The sequence below is a fragment of the Astatotilapia calliptera genome, chromosome 6 (genome assembly GCF_964374335.1).
Source record: "Astatotilapia calliptera chromosome 6, fAstCal68.1, whole genome shotgun sequence".
Lineage (NCBI taxonomy): Eukaryota > Metazoa > Chordata > Actinopteri > Cichliformes > Cichlidae > Astatotilapia > Astatotilapia calliptera.
The window spans coordinates 10,973,782-10,998,838 of record NC_137427.1 but is presented as its reverse complement, the minus strand read 5'-3'; the positions used below and the strand labels follow the sequence as shown (position 1 = coordinate 10,998,838).

General features: G+C 38.0%; 1 protein-coding gene across 2 annotated transcripts in view; it reads right to left on the bottom strand.

Moving 5' to 3' along the window:
- Positions 1–25,057, bottom strand: part of gcgrb (glucagon receptor b) — a 54,170-nt gene that overhangs the window by 11,731 nt on the left and 17,382 nt on the right. The window lies entirely within an intron of this gene.

The window sequence follows — 25,057 nt, the reverse complement described above, 5'->3', positions numbered from 1 at the left end:
AATGAGTTGCTGACTATCACTTTGTTAGCACAATAATAATATTAATAATAAGAGGAAGAAGAAGAAGATTTGTTATTAATAAAGCAGTTTTCTGAATCTGATTCTGATTCACACTCCTGGTACGTTTGTGTATTTGTTCATGCCAACCCTCACATCTAGAATTCCACACTACAACTATATATACTTCTGAATGAAACCTATCCTTTGTCTATGTCTTAAATTCGACGAGCAGTGGCTTTCCTGTGGCATCAGTTGACGAGCTTCACCAACGCAGTTGGAGAACAAAACGAAATCTGAAACGTTTCTGCAAAAAACACCTTGAGCATGGAAACATTTTTAGCTAAAACGTTTCAAATTCCATTCTATTCCAGTCTCTTTGCTTCTGCTGAAGTGCTTCGTCGGGCTGTGGGTGTGTGTTTCTGTGTGTGGTTACCCCATGGCGCTAAAATGCTGTGACAGTGATCTAAAGTGAACTAAACTCGGCATAAATAGCCTTTCATTATCAGCGCACAAAGATTATCACCTTCATTTTAAGAGCTAAGAGCTGAGGAAAAAACAACAATACAGCAAAATACTGCTGTGCTTTGTTGCTGCAACAGATCTTTTATCTTCTGGCGCTGGAACAATATTTTTCCTTAGAACCACATGCAGTTTTTATTGACTGAGCAACAAAGTCAAGCAGACAGACAGAAGAAGGGCAGACAGTTCATAAGCTCTTATACAGGACACAATCTGAGAGATTAGACTATACTACTGGTTACGGTGAAATATCGGAATGAATCTATGAATATTAAAAATATGAGTGAGCCACTGATTTGCACTGTCACCTCACAACATGAAGGATCAGGGTTTTAACTTCCTTGTTAGAGGAGGCCTCTCTGGGTTGAAAGAAAAAAAAATGGAACAGCAGCCAAGTGCCTGAGATGACCATACTGTGGATATTTACTCTAACAAACTCGGTAAAGAGCCAAGAGTATATAAAACAAGTGAAACAAAGTGTTAAGAACCAGCAATAATTGGATCCTGTGTTCAAAGCCTGATATATCTTCCTTCCATGTGCTTCACAACACAGCTGTTGTCCAAAAAGTGTACATTACCTTGAACGACACAATTGCATAAGTTTGCATTTCACTTGGAATTATCATGCGACTCATTTGAATTCACCTAATTTAAACATGTTCCTTAAATACTCCATAGAGATCTAATATCAATAACAGTGTTTTTAAGTTCTTGTTTTATTTTTTAAAGTTTGGTGGGATTATTACTAAAGATGGGTTTCAAAATAAGAAAATATTGACACAAGCTACAACATTACTGGATTTATCGATTTAATGTTCACTTGTTTTCCACTACTGAGTGAAACTAGAAAATTTTGTTAATGTTTCCAGTTCTCTAATCACATAGTATTAAATCTGAAATGCAGTTTTATGACACTTTTGGGAACCTTGGGCACAAAGCAGTAACTAAACCTTCTGTTGCAAATGCACAATGAGTCGTTCATATGCACAGTTAGATTCAATTTTTAAAGTACTCAGCACAAATTGCAAACATTGTTTTACCTTTACAGCAAATGATTTTTTTAGACTTTTCTTGCTCACACAGAATGTTTATGCTCTACAGACCTCTGAGAGCCACAACGAGTGGTCTGTTTGGATCACTCTTAATTGTAGGAGAAGCTTATTTTCAGATTCTTGGCTGAATGGAGGATATTGTGCCCAGTATTTGCTGGCAATCGCTCTATTCTGTTTTCCCTGCTTAAGTTGGTGTGTGTCAAGTGTGCATATAAGCGTATGTCTGTGCATGCAAACCCCACTGGGCTACTTGCATCTGTGTATCTCTTTTTAGATATTAGCAGTGAGGAGAGGACAATGCAAATTACAAGACTGCTTCAAACTGATAGCCTTGTCGACCACACAGGGAGATTTTACATTACACATACATAAAACACATGTGCATAAAACACTTGCACATGCATACGCCTACACAAACACATTAACATGCTGTGGACTGCTGATATTTGAATGTATTTCAGCATTTATAAAACATAGTTTCAGGCAGCACTGTAGGTATACCCTAATTTCCAACCCTGCAAACACTTTACCTGCCTTTCACTGGGTGTAGATAGAATATTTAGTGGCAGTTAAATTTAATGTTGGTATCCACAGGCTACAGGATGTATTTAAAGCAGTGAGCACCACACTGTGTAATGCTGTCTAATGCTGCTTTTACTTGATTTCCTTTTATTTATATGATACATTTACTCGAAAAAACAAAACAAAAAACTTTCTATGTACTTCTATTGTATGTGAAACAATGCTTGCATTCTTTTAAGTATCCAGCTTGGGCCCATTTTACACGGTAGTTAAATGGAAAGGGCTCAGCGCTCTTGTCCAATGATGATATGATGAATACAGGAGTCTGTGTGTGTTATTAAGCAGAGAGAAAAAGCCAGAGATGGAAAGTGAAAAAGATATTTGCCCAGCTTCTAATCTGTATTACAAAAGCCTGTATGACCCAACATTTCCCATTAAATTATTCCTGAAAAATATCCTTTTCATATGAATGCGCATGTAAATCAAAACAAATGACAGACCACAAACAATGTGAATGTGCATGTGTATGGTGAGTACTACTGTTACTCCCTAGGGTTATATACTTGAAGAAACTGAGTGTCAGCCTTCACCTGCATTATGCATTTGTCTTTATCGCTCTTACACACTCTCTGCCTCTGCTTTCTAGGGAAGAAAGAGGTGTAAGTGTAACGTCTCTCTAATGACTGTGTTGTTAGCTCATAACAGAAATTATTGACAGTTGACTACAGGAACCTCCCATGTACTTCGTATAGACTTATGCCTTGCAGCAATTCTTTATAATTTTGTTTAATCTGTTAACTATAAAATGAATGAAGAAAGTCAAATGGTCAATCTGATTCTTCCATTAAAAAATTTCATCTTTCATTTTCCTCTTCTGTCAGTATCAGTGTACTAGATACAGGCTAAGGCCGTGCTTGTCACTCTCTTCCTCCCACACATCTCTATTTAACTGCACAATGTGTAAAACGCACAACAGACAAACAAAAACAACAACGACAACAAAAACATACAGAAACTGCAGGATGAGAAAGTGAGGGAAAGAAATATAGCCTTGTGATTACTGCTTCTCGGGCATCATGGACTTTAAGTTTAATTGATCAAAGTAATGACCAGTGATGAAAATTAGCTGTTAAACACATGGTTCCCCATCACCATTAATTCAAACTGTACATTTGTATTCAGGCCATAGTTTCTATGGATAAGTGCATTATCTGCTGTGAGTGCCAACCAATTATATTGTTTAAATCAATAATCATTCCCTATGTGAGGAGGAGCAGGCAATTAGTATGGAGAGTATGTAGGTGGTAGCAGAGACAGGAGTGCAGTGGCTGTAACGCAGAGCTGTAATTATGTTGTTTCTGCCTTGGTGAACCCTCCAGCCCCATATGGTGACTGACAGCCAAATGGTCTTTAACTCCAATAACATTCTTTGCAGGACTTTAAGTAGTTCTCATTTTAGTTTGTTTTGTGTTTGCTTGGTGTTTTTAATGCTTTCTATCAGTACCTCCCAAGAATGCAAAAAAACATTGCAGTCAGGATGAAACTATTAAAAAAAGATTTCTTCTGTCTGCACTGATTTATCTTTGAAGGTATGACTCTGTTCTGGGCTCTCCCCGCTTTTCCATGCGCATTTGCAAAGCCTGTGGCAGGCAGAATAAGAATCCTGCACTGAACAGGCGCCGGTGACACCGCATATGACGCTGATTCATTCAGACACAGCATGAAAAGGAGGCACTGGAGTGGTTTTGGTTTGCTAAGCTGCTTGCATTTAAATACGTGAGCCTACATAAGATTAATAAACTAGATGCATAAAAGGTTATCACTTGAGTTAAAGAAGTTGGCTTTTTAAATTAATAGTGGTCATTTCTTTTCAGTGTTTTTCAAATGTTAAGTTCTTCATTAGAATTTAATTTAACCTGCAATCAAAGAGCTACAGCACCATTTTCTGTGCTATAAAAACCTTTGAAATAAATTTAGACCATTATGCATACAGTAATTCTACATCTAGCCTTATAGTAGTTAGACTTATAGTAGGATCTGTTTATGTTTTTATAATATTTGGAGCACTTCTGTCTGCACCTCAGTATATTGGAAGTGATTGGGATTTGGGTTTGAGCTGCACAAAACGTTGTGCAATAACAGTGTTTTTCCATACAAAACGTTCCTGCTCCTCTCACAGACCTCACTATGAACATTTGGAAGTATTTTCTGGCAAATAAATAGTCCGAGTGAAAACCACTGTGCAGATTAACTTATTTAAAAGGGTGTTTATGGAAATAAGTACTAATCTTAAGTTTTCAATCAATTTTAAGCCAAAACGAGACTTTTATCTAATGTGTTGGGTTGGCATCTCAAAACCTGAGCTAATACGATTCCAGTGTCTGCATGCTGTCCATTCGACTCTTATACAGAGAAGGTGAAGTCACATAGAAGAGCTTGAATTATGGTCTTGAGGGGATCACTGTTATCTTCATCAGATTAGGTGCACTTGGCATAAGATTGTGTTTGAGTGTGTTTTGTGTGTGTGCATGTAAGGGAGTGAGCCTGTATTTTATGAGTACCTGAAGTGTGTGATGGAAGTGATCCAGAATCTGCTCCTTCAGCAGATGTTACGCTTCACAAACAGAACAAGTGCCATATTTCTTTTCATCTCTCACCTTCTCTCATATGTTCACCTTTTGCTTCCTCCATCCTTCTACTTTATGATCCTTGAACCACTTAGAGGCAAAATGGCTTGTCAGATGCAAGGAGACAAATGCCTGTGGACAAGTTTTCAGAAAATCTCCCTCTGTTCCCTGCCTTATCGTTCCTTCTGCCTCCTCGGGGGAGAATTCTTGCCCATCTTGTTTTCTGTCTGATTTGGCTTATGTGGAAAATCTTCGCAGCAGGAAACACAGAGGTGACCAACAGGCACAGGCTTGTATCTTTTGCATGGACCTCAGACATATAGTTGGCATACTATTAAAAGTGCATTTTCATAACCTGCTTACCCAAGAGGACTTAGTTTCCTATTATAACTCTAGTCTCAATAGTATTCTAAACTGTTGCCCCACTCAAAACCAAATCTGTATCATTCTCTCAGTCAGCACCCTGGTTTACAGCTGAACTCAGGCTCCTGAAAGCAAAAGGACGACGACTTGAACGCCTTTATAAGAAAACTGGTCTGAATATCCACAAGGAAATGTTTAATAATCATATTATGTATTATAAGGAGTGTATTAATCAAACAAAATCTGCTTACTACTCCACCATTATCTGTTCAAAAGATGACTCAAGCAAGATACTGTTTTCACTGTTCAACTCTTCTTTCAGGCCACCAGATTCTTAACCTGCTCATCTTTACTCGTCCTCCTTTTGTGATTCTTTAATATTATTTTTCATTGAGAAAATTCACAAAATACACCAAGAACTGGTTTCCGAGGTTCCATTTAGCTCTTCCTGTGTAATTCATCTCTCATCACACTTTTTTTTTTGCTTTCCAGCTCCCCTCGGTTACTGATATTTCAGATTTCATCTGTAAGTCAAAACCTTCTACTTGTCAGCTAGACCCCATTCCTACAGTTTTGGTTAAGGCATGTCTACCTTCTTTGCTTCCCGTCATATCTGCTATCATCTGCTCTTCACTTACCACTGGAACTGTTCCTGCTTCCCTCAAAATTGCCGGCATCACCCCAATATTGAAAAAAAACTGGTCTTCTCAAACTCAATAGTAATAAATCCGAGCTCCTCTTGGTAGGCACTAAATCAACATTATCCAGAACCAAGAGTTTCTCTATTACTATCGATAACTCACCGGTCTTCATTTCTTCCTCTGTGAAAAGTTTGGGTGTCATCCTCGACAGTACTTTATCTTTCAATTCACACATTAATAATGTTACTCGGTCTGCATATTTTCAATTGCGCAACATTAATCATCTCCGTCCTTTTCTCACCCCACTGCCATTCTTGTCCATAGCCTTGTTACTTCCTGGATTGATTATTGTAATTCACTTCTTTTTGGTCTTACTCCAAAATCCATCCACAAGCTCCAACGCGTCCAGAACTCTGCTGCCCGTATCATCACCAGGACCCCTTCTGTCCACCACATCACTCCTGCCTTGCAGCAGCTTCATTGGCTCCCGGTCAAATATCGCATCAATTTTCAAAATACTCTTGTACACATTTAAGGCTATTCATCATCTCTCTTCGCCCCATAAGATCACCGCCCCATCTCGTTGTCTCAGATCTTCTTCCTCCCTTTCACTCTCCGTCCCACGACTCTGGAATTCCCTACCTCCTAATTTAAGAAATATCTCTTCCTTCTCCCTCTTTAAGTCCAAACTCAAAATCTACTTGTACAAAATAGCTTATCCCACATAACCTCTCCACTCTGCTATTTTATTTGTTTATGTCTTATGCTTTTATGATTCTGTAAACTGCTTGCTTTTATTCTACTGTGTACAGTGACCTTGAGTGTTTTGAAAGGCGCTTTCAAATAAAATGTATTATTATTATTATTATTATTATTATTATTATGTAATTGTGAGGCTTACAGTTCTTTGCTATCCAGATTCATCAGCTACTTTCACACCGTGTGTTTACAATTTTCAGTATTGGCTTAAGAAAACTAGACAGTCAACTTTCTTTTTCCATTATTCATATATTAAAATAGTCCTGTTTTGGGATTCATGTGAAATATCAGGACTTCAACTTTGGGTTGGAAAGAAATCTGGGTACCACTGAGCCAATGGCAGATGGGCTGAGCAGCTTTTAGCTGATTGCTACATTCACAATAAGGTAGCATTTCTGTCTTATGTCATCAAATCATGGCAATACTGCGCCACAGGGCAGGTGTCCAACTAGGGGATGACGCATAACGCAGTGTCCAGATGAGCATCATAAAAGTTGTGTGAAGGAAAAGACAGAGAGAGGGAGAGAGCACATGGGGGAAAGGCTTGGCCAGTACATACCATTCTTAGTGTCCAGTGGAGCATGCCAGAACTATGCTCTCTGGGCTTCATAAAATTATTCTTTACAATACAATGCACATGTCTTCCACACTAGGACTGCTTATATAATAAAATGGAAGAATGAAATAATAAAAACATAAAAATAATAAAGTGGAAATGAAACAGCCAAAGTGACCTGGTTGAATTGTCAAATAAATCTGCTCCCAATTGCTCAATACAGTTGCTCCGTATCTTATGTCTCGTTTAGTAGATTTCTATGTCAAAGAAGGACCCACACGCTCCCCTACATCCAAAAGTATAAAGTACTAGATATAGAACTGAAGAGCTGACCTTATTGCAAAAAATAAGCTGCAAAAATGACAGTTTGTGATTTTATGAGGGTTTTGTGATGAACCACTTCTTGGCTCTGAAGTCTCTGCAGACAGCCAGAAAATACTCCAGCACATAACTCAGAAGTTACCGTTAGAAACATATTTTCTTACTTTTGCACAGAGGTTGGCAAGCTACTACATATTTATCATATATTTTCCTCATTACATTAGTTTCATTGCCAGGTGTACGAAGAGTGACTTCTTATCAAAGCTGTCTTGATTTAGTGTTTGGGTTTTTGGGTCACAGTGTTGTTTTTTGGGAGTGAAGCCAGAATGGGAGTGAAGCAACAGTCCAATAACGTGTCTTGGCTCTTATTCAGTTACACAAGCTGGTGCATTCTTTTGCTCACATATCTCTCTGGGCATATGGTCTGTTGTGTGGGTTTTCTCTAGTATTAATTTCCTTTGCACGTTACACTTCCCTGTCTAATCATTCACACGATGAAGACATAGTAATATTAGCGATCTTTGTCTTTACTCTTTTGAACAGGGTATAACAAACTGGAGGAGTATAAGTCATGTGAATCCAACAGCTTACGTGTATTATTTGGCTTCATTTTTTTTATGTGGCTAAAGATGGAGATGTTTTAAACTGTTCAAGAATGTTGCACAGCGCTTTAAACTCTTTAACAATCGCTGCAAAACCCGGAAGCAATTTAAATAGTTTAAATTATTATTCCTCACCCCATTAAACAATTACTGCAATTATGTTCCAGTAATGGATCCAATAATGAATTCTAGTTATTGATTACAGCTCAACTTTGTGGGCTGATACATACACATTCGAGTACAAACAGCAGGTTCATGTGCAAAAGGACAAAAACCCTGATGAAGGCCACAAGCCGAAACGCGTTGGTCAGTCAATAAAGTTGTTCATCTTCCCTTAAGTGTTGCTGGAGTTCCTGCATTGTGTATTCTTTCATCCTCTCCATGCACCTTGGAAGTAGGTGAAGTTGTGCCAGATATTTTTGCTGTGATTTATCTTCAAAAGGACAGAAAGCCAGACAAAGTGGCTTTGACTTATTGTGTTTCCCACAACATGAGGGTAACGTAAAGTGATGACATAGGATGATACACCACAGTGACCAGCAGTGACAAAGCCTTTTGTCCTGTCTTCCTCCCCCTCACCCCCAATTAGCTGCAGCAGAGCCTGGTTCTCCTGTAGATTTCTTCCTGTTAATAGGGAGTTTTTTCCTTTCCACTGTCACCAAATGCTTACTTGTTGTCTCGCTGTCTGTGCCTTGATGCGACTGTTGTTGTGACATTTTACTGTATAAGCACAACTGAACTGAACTGAATTGAAATTAAACATATTATGTTATACCAGAAATGTAGTAATTGGAACCAATATCAGTAGTATTACATGATTCTGGCTAACTAATTCAATACCAAAACAATATGCTTATCTCATGTACTTTAACGTAGACCCCTTTATTAGAAGGTTTTCAAATGACTGGTATGATTTGAATATAACTGTATATTTTTGATGACAGGACACTCTATCAAAGTAAAACATTAGTTGGGTTACATTAGCTTAGCACTTATATGATATTAGCCACTGTAAACATTTTAGTTTGTGGAACTAATGAGGTAACATGTCACGAGATCTGGACATTACTATTTTTTTTCCAAAACAACACTGTAAAAGTGCTACTGATTGGGTTGTGTTTAAGGTGTTAGTCTGACACATGACATAATTGGTTAGTTTGGGCACAATAATTAATCAGAGACACAGCAGAGCCATTGCCAATGAGTTATTCTTCTCATTGAAAAGCAATGAATAATTATGTATTTTTGATTGCTATTTTGTTCTATTTAATTGTTTTGTACATACAACACTCATCTTCAATATCTTTTTATACACAGTTGTTCCTCAGAAGAGGAAAGATGTATAAAATGAAAGCCCTTTCCAGTGTTTCAGATTTTCAGGTTTTGATTGCATTGTAGACCCGGTCTCTTCAGAAGTGTAGAAGATACATAAAATATGCAATAAAGATATATGATTTTAAAAAAATCATAGCAATATTAAACCTCTTAAGCCCCAAAGAGGTTTCTGAGCTTCCTGCTCGAAAATGAAATGCCCCAAACTAACTGATTATTTCTCTGCAATTACAAACTCCGTGCTTACAATTGTGGTATCAAAATAAAGCTAACACTTGTGAAATTTCATCAGAGGTATAAATATTGAAGCAGATATTACTGTGTCAAAATTACTGAGACTGGAACACAGAAAAAGTAAGTAGATTTTATCCTCGCCTAATTTTTTAATTTGTTTTTAGCATATAACCCTTTTAAAAATATCCCTCAGTTCACATTTCATTCCAGAAATTCAGTAACCAACATATAAACATCATCTGTGCAAAGATTTATGTTTCTAAAGTGAAACAGTGGAAAATTACAGTTTCACTCTTAAGCCCCGGTACCGGGAGCGTGGGGCTTAAGAGGTCAAGGACTGTCAATTTAATATTTTATGTTTGCTCATTGTGCATGACTCTGCATTTGTGCACCTGCACAGATACTGTCAGTGCATTAATGTGTATTAAAATAAAGGCATATAGGACTATCATGGCACCCGCACTGTCTCCAAGGTACACTGAAACACAAAAGACGTGAGTGAAGGGTAAAAACACAGGTGTCTGATTCTTGTGACCAACACAAAAAAAGACATAGAAGCGCTGAGGAAGCACAATTGAACCAGTGTCACAACAGATAAGACTCAAGGAAAGAAAGAAAATTTTAAATTACACAATGTCATTAGACCTCTACATTACACATGTAGCACAGGACAACAATTAGAAAAAAAACCTGTCTATTGTGAACTTAACTCTCCAAATTAGCCTTAAACTAGAACTGTTTGACACTGATGTGAATTTCTTCATTATAGTTACCATGGCAGCAGTGAATCAGATCCCCTGACATAAGTGAATATCTATAAAGGATTACAACAATCAAAAACCAAACAATTACCCCCCAAAAATCTCAATGTTTCAAGATATGAGACATTTAAACATGGTATTTTGAGCTAGCTGTTAACATCAAGTTCTTTATCGAGTTATGGCTCTGATTTCTCTTATCATTTTATATCACATACTGTCATGGTCCCCGTGTCTGCCCAGCCAGCTCCAAAAGGCCACATGTGTTTGGTGTACATTCTCCTCTCTCCTCCCCGCCAGGGCGGAGCTCACTGCAGGCTTCCGCCCTTGGCACACACCTGCATCTCGTCAGGCTCTGATTATGGGTTGGACTCACTGCTGGATGATTATGCTAGACACGTTAGTGAACCTCTTCCTCGAATCCTTAAGCTTTGTAAACTTGCTGCGATCTCTGTGTAACCTTATTTTCTCCTGTGCACAGTTTTCCCCGGACCCGTGACTAACCTGTTGTTTCAACCACTGTAAAGAAGAAGAGCTAGTATGTGTGTGACTCCAATCCCGGACTTCCCTTTCGGACCTAGGACCCCCGTTCCCCTCACTGTATATATCTGCACCTGGTGATTGTGTAAATAAACGTTGTTTTCCCCTGAACTCTGCTCTGCGCCTGAGTCCTACTACACCGCATGACACATACTAATTTTGTACAGAACTTTGTTTTCCTGGCTTCATGTTTCCTTTTTTAAATTCTTTTTCTTTAAACTTGAATAGATTCCTACCTTTTTTGAAGTACAAAATAAAGAAAAGAGAGCAACAGTTTTGTGTATTGGTGGAACGAATACATAAATTATATACTTTATATATTTTTCTTTAATCTTCTTTCTTTAATTTAACTGACAATGATGCTGAGAGGGTGGGGGTCCTGTACATTATTGGACTCCGCCCTGTTGCTTCATTGCAGTCTAATTACCAAATAGTTTATAACTCAAATGCTATATTGATAAATCATGTTCAGTATCAATGATCTCTCCCTTTTAAACTGACTGTGGAAAAATGTTCAGGTTCTCTCTCCTCTGAAGCAGAGGCATCCTCTGAATAGCTCTTGATTAGGAGAAGAGATCCACTATCAGGCATAAAGACTATCTGCACACAGACTGCGACCTGGTCAATCAGAACTTGGCAGCATGCTCTTTTTCTACTTCCACTCAGTCTCATTAAGCTTTACTGTACAGACTCTTTTCAAGGCAAAGTCAAAATGTGCCCCACAGTTTTGAAGTACAGGCTGCCAGTATGCTTTCTGTGTCCTCCTGGTGAGGTTGTCTTCTGCAGAAGCTCACACCATCACCTGCTAGATGACCCCATTGGATAAATGCCTGATGATGTGTTTAAGTATTTGAGAATTTCTTTCACAGATCTGTGTTTTGTTTCTTGGTACTTCAAAACGTGCAGTATTAAAAATGTTTTCCCTAAAAGTTTCTGTTGTCGATCCCTTTTTTCGTATCAGTGGGAAACAGTCAGTATATCACTGGTTTTGAGTTGAGTTGTTGTTTCTGAGCCTAAACTCAATGAATTTTTACTTCTTCACACAAACAAGCTGTTCTACTCGCATCCAGACACAAACAAAGAGATGAGTGTCTTTCATGTTTCACTTTCCCACAAGCGTATCCCACTGAGTCTGACATCTTTAAAATTTAAATGATCACATTTTTGGTTAGGTTCAGGCAAGAACAACTTGGTCAGATTCCAAGTTTAAATTGCCACCCGACTGATGGTAAGCAACTTTGTTACCACATGGTTGTTGTTTTTTTTAAAGTAAATGGAAAAATAGAGTCTGCCCATCTTAAAATCCTTGATTTTGTTCATGGCTCCTTAAGAATGTATCCCAAATTCATCTTTTTCTTGAATACAGGTTATAATTTTGACAGATGCTCTTCAGTTTACACCAGAAAAAGAACAGAAGAGTTGTTGAAATGCTTCAGTCTCTGTTTTTCTATATTTATACAACCAAATCACAAAAATCAAAGATTTTATATTATAAAATATGTCATCCTACTTAGGAGGAATGCTCTGGTTTACACAGTGTTAGATACTGATTGTGGCAGTTTAGTAGTAAAAGTAATATAACAAAACAGGAAAATCACCACATCTGATACACAGGAGGTCCTGAAACAGTTTTCTTTTCCCCCCTCAATTAATTCAGCTGACATTTCTTTATTATATTTGTTAGTAGAAAAATAGCTTAGTCTGGTCTGGTTATCTTTAAATCCTTCAATCTTTGCTGCCAGATCCAGGGACAGGGGACTGTTTACTGTCAGTGTTGGATGTTGCATTTTGTTGTACTGCTTCAATTATTCATTCCTCCTTCAAAGTCTATAAAATGCACTCTGCTAAGTCTAAGCTTTTACGAGTCTCATTAAATATCAAAGAGAGTTCTTTTCAATAAAATACTCACATTCACATATTGTAATATTTCTAACCGAGTTAGCATAAGACCAAGTTTTCAGTTGCTACAGAAAAAAAACCATCTTTAGATTGAGTGATTTCATGGTATAAATTCTGCTCTATAGCTGCATCAGCGACTTAAGCTGTTGAGATACAAATTACAAAGTAGCGAAGAATGATGCATACATAATGTCTTAATCCGCTCTTAGGGAAAAAAAATACTGATTTACATGCTGCATGTTGGTCCTTGAAAGTATTCATTCAGCATGCCCGTTTCTAATCACAGTAAATAAGACTGTCCTTCAATTAAATATGTTTAAAGTATTACTATAATTAATGGTAAACCCACGAAAAAAACATCACTAAATGTTCTCAGTGCTCTCTGATGGGCTCAACCAGTAACTGTGAAAAGTAAGCGAAGTAAGTGGCTCCATTCATCTCTGTCAGATTAGATACATTTTGGATTTAACGAGGAAACATAATTATGTTAAAATTAAACAGACCCATAAGCGCCCCAGGCATCACAAGACACAAAATGCAGTTTAACTGTTGACGTGCAAGCCAGAAAGATACAAAGAGTGTGTTTATACTGTATGTGCATGAATTTGCATCCTGAGGGGCCAGCCCATAACTCAACCTAGTTTGTTTGGAGCAGTCCCATTCCTCTTAAATTACATTACAGGGAATCTGATTCAATGAACTGGCTTGAGAAAAGCTCAAAGGGGTAAAAAAAATAATAAAGTGCATTAAAAACTCAGCGACAAATTCTGTTAAATTAAAGATAATAAAGGCACAAATCAGTTTTCTGCAAAGGAATTTTATTTGAGAAAAGAGATCAATCTGTGTCAGCCATGTAATTTTTACCGCTGCACATTTATCTAAATGAATGAACTATGCCATCAAATTCTAATGATAAATACATCTTCTCCTGGCAACTCTACATGAATATAGTAATCTTTTCTTTTCCAGTATATTTTCAAAACTAAATTATTGCTTCAATTAAATTATGTGTTTCCTAAATAAGAGTGTGGGGTACTTACAGAAGCAACACCTTAACCAGACTCCCTTCAAAAATGAGTATTAATGTGACAAAAAACACCAGCTTTGACTTTTTCTTTTACAAGTAGCAGCAAAAAGCGGCAATACTGATAACACAAGGTGAAACAGTTGAAACATGTTGGCTGTAAGAAAGCAACAAGTGTACCTGACTTAAAGTTTGTTACCTATAGCTTTAAAGCAGTTGCCTTATCCAGAGCGCCTCCCAAACTTGGAATGCTACTTAGTAGTCCCATTGTCTCAGTGCTTGAAGCACCACGTGCATCACATGATGCTTCACTGGAAGCTTCACGGTGTCAAATGTATTTTTACAAAGAGTGCAAAATGAATAATGATGATTTTGTTAGTGCAGCCAAAAACAAGCATGTTTTCAACGTGTGATAAAGGGGTGCATTGACACAACAAAATCTCAACAGGTCATTTGTTAATGCTCTCCCTCAAACGCCCTACGTTACAACAAAAACTTGGTGCAAAACTTGGTGAACATTGAAGAAATCTCCGAGCCTTCCTGTAATGACACAAGTGACTTGCACCCTTCTTTGGGCTATTCTACTGCCAAGGACTGTGTGACGTCCTAACTCTTGTCACCAAGGATGATAGCCAAATGAGTCAGCGCTGTCAGTGCTGACACAATGAGATATTTTGTGGTGCTGTTTTGTGATGCAAATCACAAATAAAAATCTGCAGAAAATCATAAAAACAAGTTTAACAGGTCCTGATTTTGTTCAAACAAGAACATCCTGGCTCAGAAAATTACCTCTAGCACGTGTTTGACAACCATGACTGTGCTATCCTCAAATCTGAATGCAGTAGGAACAGTCTCTGATCTAGCTGATCATCCTCATCCTTTAAGGCATTTAAATAATTTAGATTTGTGTATGATAACACATAATGCAATAGAAAAGTACTATTATTTCAAATGCAGTTAAATGTTCCATTGAAGGCCATTATGCTATGCATAATCATGCAGAATCTAGGGAAGGCATAAAAAAAAGTTTCCGTCAACCAGATAGCTCTTCTGAATCTGATAATTGCCTTTCAAATATAGAAATTAAATCTAAAAACAATTAAAGACAGCACATGGTGATATCAAAGCTGACACATACTGGCTATAAGAAAGCAACAAGTGTATCTATACAGTTGTTGGTCTGATTAGAGCTAAGGATAGGGATGGGTATTGATAAGATTTTCACAATTCCGATTCCATTTTCGATTCTGTTTAACGATTCGATTCTTTATCGATTCTCTTATCGATTCTCTTTAAAAAAGGAGAACACTAAGGTCGATTAGCTTAGAACTTGTTTTATATCTTCTCTTTGAACAAGATAGAAATTTAGGAGTAACATGGCCTTACAAACCCAACAGTGAGATCTTAAGAGATCCACAGCCTACGGCTCTTCAATGGGGTGTCACAGGGTCCCCAGGAAAAAAAATTGTAAATGTAAAATAATAAAATAAATATTCGTCTGTAGCAATAACAAAGTATAACATAAATTGTTCTGTGGCAATTACACAAGAATATCCAGTAATGTCCCTGCCTACAATTAAACACATTCACTTACCGAAAATCATCTGCTGTGGCAAATGGGTGCAAGCCTTTTACCACAAACTTAGTCACTGCTTGGTGTCATTCGTCTATCCTGGCCTGAAAGGATAGACGAATGTAGACTGCAGCGAGAGCTGGCAGCATCTGAGCCAGACTCTGTCTGTCTCTCTCATCATGGTCACCTAAACGCACAGTAATGGCAGGTTTTGTAATAAGGCAGATCGCGCTAACATAATATGCACTGTTAGTTGATTATTTACCTGCCGCATTAACGGGAGAGGACGTGCAAACGTTACCGCTGCTGCTGGGTTGAGATTCACGAGTCCGGAGCGGAATTAAAAACACGACATTCATTTAAGGTCATTGCGTGTTTTGTGAGCAAATGCTTTTGCATATTCGTAGTGTTTCCTCCCTTAAATTAAATATCTACTTTGCAAGTATTGCAAGTTGCCCTGTTGTCATCCGTTCTCGTAAAGTATAACCAAACTTTTGAGCGTTTGAGCCGCTTACGCGCCGTGTTTCCTGCCAGGTAAATGACGCTCCGCAACGTGATGACGTCATTCGGGGCGACTGGAATCGATAAGGGAATCGTTTGCAAAAATGGCAAACAATTCCAAGGAATTGAAACAGTGGGAACTGGTTCTCAACAAGAACCAGTTTTCGATACCCATCCCTAGCTAAGGATGAAGCTGGCTCATTTTTTCACAGTTTACATGTCAGGTGATCGCATTTCAAGAGCTCAGGTGTCCTAGTCCACACCATTAGCAATACCAGGACCTTGCCGCTGGCACAACTAAATGGAATGCAGTTATAATTAATGTCATCATCTACAGTTAAAATGCCTTCAGCGAAGACAAGGTCTGTAAGGTATTAAGTTATTATCACATTTCACCCGCACCCTGGAAGTATTTGCTTCATCTGCAGTTCACTTAACATGAAGCTTCTAACTGACTGCAGTTACAAAGCACAAGCTAAAAATCTTTGTCAGACTCTCACATGAATGTTTGGATTTACAAATATGAGAAGTATACGAGACAGATATGAGCACAGACTGACAGTAAAATGAAAGCTAAAAATAATGTTGTACATATCCAGGTTTATTGCTTAAAATCTGTTCTGTGTTTGGAGCACACTGTAAAAAAAATTGTAATATAAAAGTATTTTTACTGTGTATTTTACAGTTTTTTTTCTGCTTTTTTAGAATATCATAAAATTTACATAAATAGACTGATTTTACATGTCAAATGTAAAATAACATAAAATCCCTGTAAATGTTTGCTTTGAAGCAGTAAAGCAGCAGAACCCACAAAGAAACGGGCATATTTTCAATGTCAAGAAAGCTGTAATTAATATGTAAAATAAGGTATTTTATAATGTCATTCTAAGAGCTTAACTAACCAATTCTTTGTGGTACTTGAGAGCACATCACAGCACATAACATACACAATTGTGTATTTTAGAGTTATGGGTGGTTTTCAGCTGCATGCCACACAACACTGTTTAATAATGACACAGTAAAAAGAAAACGATCCTGTACAACCTGAGAATGACAGCTGTTATTATGGCCAAAACAAGGAAACAGGAGTGGAACTCCAGCCATGATTAGTAGGTATTTTCACGCACCAGAGCGGACGTCACGTTACAAAGTGAGTTGACATGCTGCAAAGTCATAAAAAATGCCAAATAATAACCAAATACTGAAATTTTGTGACTGCAGTTGGAATTAGAGGACACTGAACTTGGCTCTTGGAGAAAAGTATTAAAAAGCAGTATATAAATTGCATCTAAAACTTTAAAACTGTATGTACTTCTATTTTAACCTTTGATCCATGTCTCTACATTGCCATTTTTTCATTTATCAACAGTGTTTCAACCGCTGTTGGTTTTCTATTTGCATTTAAATAGTGACCTTAAGTAAATATGATCTGCTTTCTTCTGCTAATATTCTCATTTTCATTTTGAACATGGCAGCTCATCAGACTAACACGCACAGTAACAGATGCACACATGCCTTCTGCAGTATTACCAACTGTTATTTCTTTCTGAGTTCTATAAAAGTGAAAACAACTGAATAAATTAGAAAATCAAACTAGCAGCTTTCCAAACACTGGCCACATTAGCCAACGTATGTTGGGCTCTCGAAGCTGGTAACATGAGGTGTTTGGTGATACAGTGTCAAAGAGAGGAGGTTCAGCTGTTGTAGATAACTGTTCACATTTGCTCATGTAATATTCAGTTTTACTCCTCGTCAACTTTAATAAAGTGTAAACCCACAGAGTTTGGCCACATACATGAAAAACCCTTATATTTACTATTGATATAATTTTTATATTATTAATATTTATTGTTGTAGGGTCTTTACCTTACAATAGAAAGCATCTTGTGGCGACTGTTCTTGTGATTTGGTGCTATATAAATAAAACTGATTTGAAATTAACTGAATTGAATATTTGGCACACACCAGTCTTTTCTGCCCATTTCCCTTCCTTAAGAATGTGTTCTTAACAGCTACTTTTCTGCTGTGACCTGATGAAGCTTTAGGGAACCGTAGATTAACCAGCTGAAGGGCCAGATGTGACTTTCAGTTCCTGTGTCAGGTCTTTATTAGATTTTTTCTTATTTCTTAAGGTCATAACTTTCAGGTACTGTTTATCTGCCTTGTAGGCCTGCCCCTACCTTCTTTGGTCCATCTTTTGTCCTGAGATATGGCAAGTTTTCTTGTGGAATTAACTTGTTGTCGCAAAATGCTACTGCTAATGTACCCATATATTTTGTGGCAAGCTGCTAGTAACAGGAGATAAAATTTTAAATTGGGTGTTAAGCTGTCTGTTATGTGCCGACACAACACAGGTTCATACCTTGAGTTGGCTGCCTTTATATGCAGGTCAGTGTTAAGTGACTCCACGAGATGAGGGATTATCAAGATAAATAAAACAACGACAAGAATAAAAAACAGGAAGTAACTACGACAAAGACCAGGACTACAATGCACACGTCTGACCCAGACAAAAAGGTAAACAAGCATGAAGACATGACTAACTGGCACAAAGAGAAAAGACAGTTATCTGAACAGTGAATGGAGGTAATTCAGCATAGAGGAGAACAAGATGACTAGACAGGGGAACATGGGAAGATAAAAGGACAAGAGCAGATGAGACTGGGACACGAAGGAACACAGAATGAAACAAATTAAGAATGATAAGACAACAGGCTTTAAATTATATACAAACACAGCAGAAAATAACCACTAACATGAAGTAACTAAACCTGGAATCACATGCAGACAATTACAAGTTAAAGACAAAACACAGGGGAAACATGATAATGAAAACTATGAATGGAGCACAACCTAACAACCCAGAATAGAACCCAAATGAGTGAAACTAGAAACACTAAACACTGAGAAATTACCAATAAACTGACACAAAATGGTAAATGGCCTGCATTTGTATAGCGCTTTACACTACATTCAGTCATTCACACACACTGGTGATACAAGCTACATTGTAGCCACAGCTGCCCTGGGGCACACTGACAGAGGCGGGCCCTCTGACCACCACCAGTAGGCAAACATGGGGTTAGTATCTTGCCCAAGGATATTTGTCATGCAGCCAGGAGGCAGCCTGGGATCGAACCACCGACCTCCTGATTAGTGGCTGACCTGCTCTGCCACCTGAACTACAGCCACCCCAAAAGGACAAGAGACAAAATTCAGAGATGGGACTAAACCCGACACAGGAACACAAAGGAGGCAGAAATACATAAAAGACTCAAGGGATACAATATAAACATAAAACCCAGAACAAAACTTCATGAGAAACAAAAGTTTTGAATATCAAAATGCAGTAAAGCCAGCAAATATACAAGGTAGATAAAAACTCAAAACACTGGGATCCTAAAAAGAGCGAGAAAGCAGCCAATGTTCAAAGGACATTTTTTGAAAGACATTCAGAAAGCCTGGAGAACTACTGCTCAAAACTCCATGTGCCATCATTTTGCGTTTCTACCTTTAAAAGCCGGAGAGCAGTCAAATGCTGGAAGTGGAAGCTAAATTGGCTAGTCATTCATATGTATATTAGGTTGTTACCTAGGAATTCTGGAGGGAGGGGAGTGGGGGTGTGTGAGCTAAAAGCTGTGAACTTCCCTTTTGTGTTTCATCTTGATGCATTCTCAATCATCCAGGGAAATAAATCTCCAAAAGTCACCAACTTGGAGTGTTACAGTTTGCCATCTTAGGGAGAAATCAACACACATGGGTGTATGTCCTTTGTTGCTGAGATTTATTGATAAAAACAGTACAAAAAACCAACCATTTGTACACATATTTACAAATAATAATAAAAAGCACAGCGTGGTTCAGACTGATAACACTACCAAAAGGAAGCCAAACACTGTCACCCTTTACAACAAAACAAAGTGTGGCGTGGATGTGATGGATGCCAGGATTGTGAGTGATTGCTGAAAATGTTGTAATGTACTCACTCGCTTTTTATTATTTAAATTACAAGTCTGACTCTTTGGAAACGAAACATAGAGAAATGAGGGGTGAATCAAAACCTTTGTCCAATACAAAAGTCCCATTAAATATACAACTTGGCTCCCTGTGTTTTTATATTGCATATATTCTACTATCTGATTTAATGCAGGGAAAACTATAGGGGAAAATAAATAAACCTCAACCCAGCTCTTACAGAGCTGTTGGTGTTCTCCATCATTGGGATTTTATAAATTACTGTTGCCCTATTAACTAACAAAATGGCCCAAAATCCAGTATCCACTATTTTTGCAATATGTGAGAAACAGTCTTGTACATGATTACCATCACACTAGTGTAAAAATAGGATGGCAACCTCCAACTGGTCACCTAGAGGTTGAGCATGCAGCACTCTCACCCTCTTGGAAACCACTTTTGGTCACAAGACAATTGCACAGGTCACTTGGTGGGAGGAATCCTACCTCAGACTGACTGCACTCGCCCTCCAACAGATTGCTAACACGTTATAATCAGTCAGAATTTGTGCTGCTGAGCAACTCATCTGCTCCTTCATTTATTTCTCCAAGTAAGGATACAATGTAATGAATCACACAAACCTGAGTAACTAAGATTTGTGGCAAGCAGTTTATTGTAAATTGCACTCTAAATTTAACACAGAAAAGCGTGTCTTATTTTGCATCTGATATGTGTGTGATTGTTGCCACTAGGAGTGTTTAATTATTTGGAACAAGAAGGGAAAATGTTATCAGAATCAGTGTATTCTGATAAAATCTCTCCCTGGATGCCTCAAAGCTGTGAGCACAATGACAAAACCTTGGCTCTGTCCTATTGCTCTCTACTAAGTTCTCAGTGTTTTGATGCGAGTCCCACAGTTTCCTGCACTGCAAAAACACTGAGATTGATTCAAATAGAACTGAACTGAACTTCATGCAATGTCAAAGTGACAGAAAAGGAAATCCTGATGCAAGATGCATACAAGGATACACTTTATGCTTAATCTGTTGTCATCCTCCATAATCACTCTGCATGGACTACTTTCTCTTATCCAGGGTTCATCATACTGTCCATTATCAAAAGGCACTAAAAGTGCTCTGCAGAGAATTAACCACACACGAATATTTACACACAACAGCCTTAAGGATGTACCTGCTGGAGTTCATAGTGTGTTCTGTGTATCAGAGTAAAGAAAGCTGTGTGAATTACCAACACAGACCTGCCTCAAACACATGAGGTGAAAACAGCAAGACTTTGTGAGAGTGTTGTTCGTGTATATGTTTGTGTGTGCAGGGCACTGATACCTGTAGACTAACTCAGCAGGAGTTTTGCTTTGACAACAAAACCAATCATCTGATGTCTTTCTGCTTCAGATGAAAAATAACAGATAAGAAAGTAAGTAAAAAAAACAAAGTGGAGAGCTCCTGTGACTGCGATGGTTGTCATTCATAACATTAGACCATCAGTGTCAAAACAGAGGAGCTTAGATGAGTGGCTTCATTAAGATATCAACATGATGCCTCACCCATTTTTTTCAACCAGCCTCTTGGTCTTTTCATTGCCAGATTAAGAAGAAAGAATAAGAAGGAAATCCGCACAGACACAAAAAGAAATATAAAACAGGAGATGGTAAAGTTCTGTGCTTACATGCTTTTTTGCTCTTTTTACCTTAAAAAAATATTTAATTTTGGTTTAAAACCACTGCTGTTTTTTTTTTTAAAAAGGTAGATTATGACATCTGAAAATTAATTCTTAAATTAAATTAAATATTTTTTCTAAATCAGCGGCCTTCTAAGTTAAGGACTTTTTGAGCTGTGGCTGACAACCAATTTTCAGACGTAAGGTCGTTAATTCTCTGACATAAATATATATATATTAAAAAAAAAAAAAAAAAAAAAAAAAATATATATATATATATATATATATATATATATATATATATATATATATATATATATATATATATATATATATAACACCCAGCACGCCCCTGCGGGCGGTTTATCCTTCAAGTTCGGGTCCTCTACCAGAGGCCTGGGAGCTTGAGGGTCCTGCGCAGTATCTTAGCTGTTCCCAGGACTGCGCTCTTCTGGACAGAGATCTCCGATGTTTTTCCCGGGATCTGCTGGAGCCACTCGCCTAGCTTGGGAGTCACCGCACCTAGTGCTCCGATTACCACGGGGACCACCGTTACCTTCACCCTCCACATCCTCTCGAGCTCTTCTCTGAGCCCTTGGTATTTCTCCAGCTTCTCGTGTTCCTTCTTCCTGATATTGCTGTCATTGGGAACCGCTACATCGATCACTACGGCCGTCTTCTTCTGTTTGTCTACCACCACTATGTCCGGTTGGTTAGCCACCACCATTTTGTCCGTCTGTATCTGGAAGTCCCACAGGATCTTAGCTCGGTCATTCTCCACCACCCTTGGGGGCATCTCCCATTTTGACCTCGGGACTTCTAGGTTATACTCGGCACAGATGTTCCTGTACACTATGCCGGCCACTTGGTTATGGCGTTCCATGTATGCCTTGCCTGCTAGCATCTTGCACCCTGCTGTTATGTGCTGGATTGTCTCTGGGGCATCTTTACACAGCCTGCACCTGGGGTCTTGCCTGGTGTGATAGACCCCAGCCTCTATGGATCTTGTACTCATATATATATATATATATATATATATATATATATATATATATATATATATATATATATATATATATATATATATATATATATTTATTTTTTTTTTTTTTTAAACAAAAAAAAAAACCTTTTACCACTGAATTGAACAATGGTCATCAATTTAATAGACACTGTTAGATCGTAAAAAGCAGAAGCATCACTGAAAGTAAGTCCTTCATCATTTCTATGGGCTCAACAGACAACCTTGTGCATACTACAAACAAGCATACTTGGCTTCAAGGAAACTTCAAATAAGAAGTCAATGCAGACAACCGATCCGAAGTCATATTTTTCACCCATCCACATACTGGTAAGAAGTTTCCGGTCCAACATTTCATAAATTGAAGTACAACATCAGCACTCTAGGTATGTTGCACAGCCAAACACTTTCATGAAGCTAAACATGGCTCTCTTGCCAATCTGGATTTCTTTGAACTTGAACATGAAGCTCACCCAACCAGAGGCAGCAGTCTATCAAAGTTCCTGTCCCAGAGATCAGTTAGATGCTTCAAATATCTTTACTGAACAAGTTCTATAATGGAGATATATGCTCCAATGAAGCCCAAAAGACAGAAATTAATAAACAAGTGAAACTGAAATTTCTTGACTTTTTCCTTAAGTTTTTCCTTCAAGTGTTACCTGTTTACCTTTGGGTACTCAGCACAGAAAAAACATGAATATCAGAGTTTCATTGTAGTAAATGAAGGATAACGTCCTTCAAAAAAAATGCAGACGGCAAGCGTGTGTTTGTTCATCAAATGTATTTTTAAGAGTTAAAGACTCACATGATTGTATGAGTAAATATCACACTGACATCATGTTTCCATTGTAGTAAAAACTCTGTTCTTGTGATACAGTAACCATGTCCACAATTCATTCAGACAACCCAAAATTATTTATTACAGGAGCAAAATACAGAAATGCAAAGAAAGCCTACTTCTATTTGTCTAGGGCCAGAGCTCATCAGCTTCCCCAAAAGCTAACCCAAATATGTTCAATTGAGAAATTGGGACATGATGAGTAAATAGCTCACCAGGGGCTGAAGCGGCTGAAATGACATCCAGTCATGCATGTTAGAAGGAGAGATGGGAAACTCTGAGCTCAAATAGAGTGCCAAAATGTGAGAGTGAGCTTCCTATAGCTTGAAAGTGTATATGAAGCAGTACAAGTTGGATTTCCAATATTAATTCTGCTTTCTTATGACACAAAAGATGTACAGAAGTAGGAATTGCTTTTCCTGCAAACTGTGGCAAATACCAGAATTAATGCCATCACTGCTGGAATTGAGTAAACTTTGGTACTGTTTAGGCTGACAATGCACCCTGCAATGTAATTTTTGCGACCTGGCGTCTAACACGGCTACAGAAAATCAGTCTCTTTATTTTCTTCTTTCACCTGCTCCCTTTAGGGGTGACCACAGTGGATCATCTTGCTCAAAACATTACAACATCAGTCTCTCTGATGGATAAAATGAAAGTATGGGCAAGACAGCATAGTGGGTGGTGGCTACAGACGTCTGTGAGAAAACCATGGAAAAACCTTTGTGACTTTATGAATTTGTTTTCTGTTTTAACATCTTCTATTCCTATTCCGACTGTAAAGTAATTTTTCATTTATTTATCTTGTGCAGCAACATCTGTAGTTTAGAACAGCTCGGTGAGTCAAGTGTGCCTCAGGAGTGGGCACAAATGGTTATGGCACTCTCCTGACGTCATAGTTTGTGAAAGCACCCTGACAGCCACTTTAAAAGAAGCATCAGTCAAGTGACATGCTTCTTACAGACAACTCACACTATCTTTTGGGTGCATTCAATATTGCTTTCTCGTTTTGTTTGAGGCTCGTCAGAAACTATTGCATGTTTCTTGGACAGTGATATCCTGAAAGTATTTGGTTAAAAGCTCGGTTCAGACGGCAGAACAGCTTGTTTTTGACATTTTTCTAGTTTATTTTCTCAATCGTTTTCTTAATTGGGTGATTTTAGCAGTAATCTGGACTGAATGTCATGGAACATTGTGTACTCATTTTACTGAGTGTCTCTTTGTTCGCTGTGGTTGCAGTGACAGGAGGTGGCTGTACACCAGTGTGAATCAGCCTCTTAAACTGGCATGCTTCAGCTCCGCAGCATAATGACATGAGCTGGACAGGTGTTCCACACAGTGATTGAGAAGATAGTCAGTTGTGAACGTGTCGGCTGATTACATGTTTGGAATTGGGAGAAATTGTGTTTTAAGAGCGCAATAAAGTGAAATATCAGTGATTCACAAAAGACCTCAAGTGTGATTCAAGGTTGGAATTAGAGGACTTGTTGTTATTCAAGATCAATGCAGTTGCTGCTCTGTGTGTTGCTGTCCTTGAATACTTATTCAAGCATCTGTGAGTTTAGTCATACATAAAGACAGCCAAACCTGCGCACACAGCAGCTATTGTGGGAATGAAAGCTTAATCTTACCATTTCTGTCAGACTTTTTGTAGAAAGGACATTAAATTGAAATTTTAAATATTCACTTTAACACTAGCACTTCTAAAATGGGTACTTAATGTTTAAGAGCCTCTTTGGTTTAA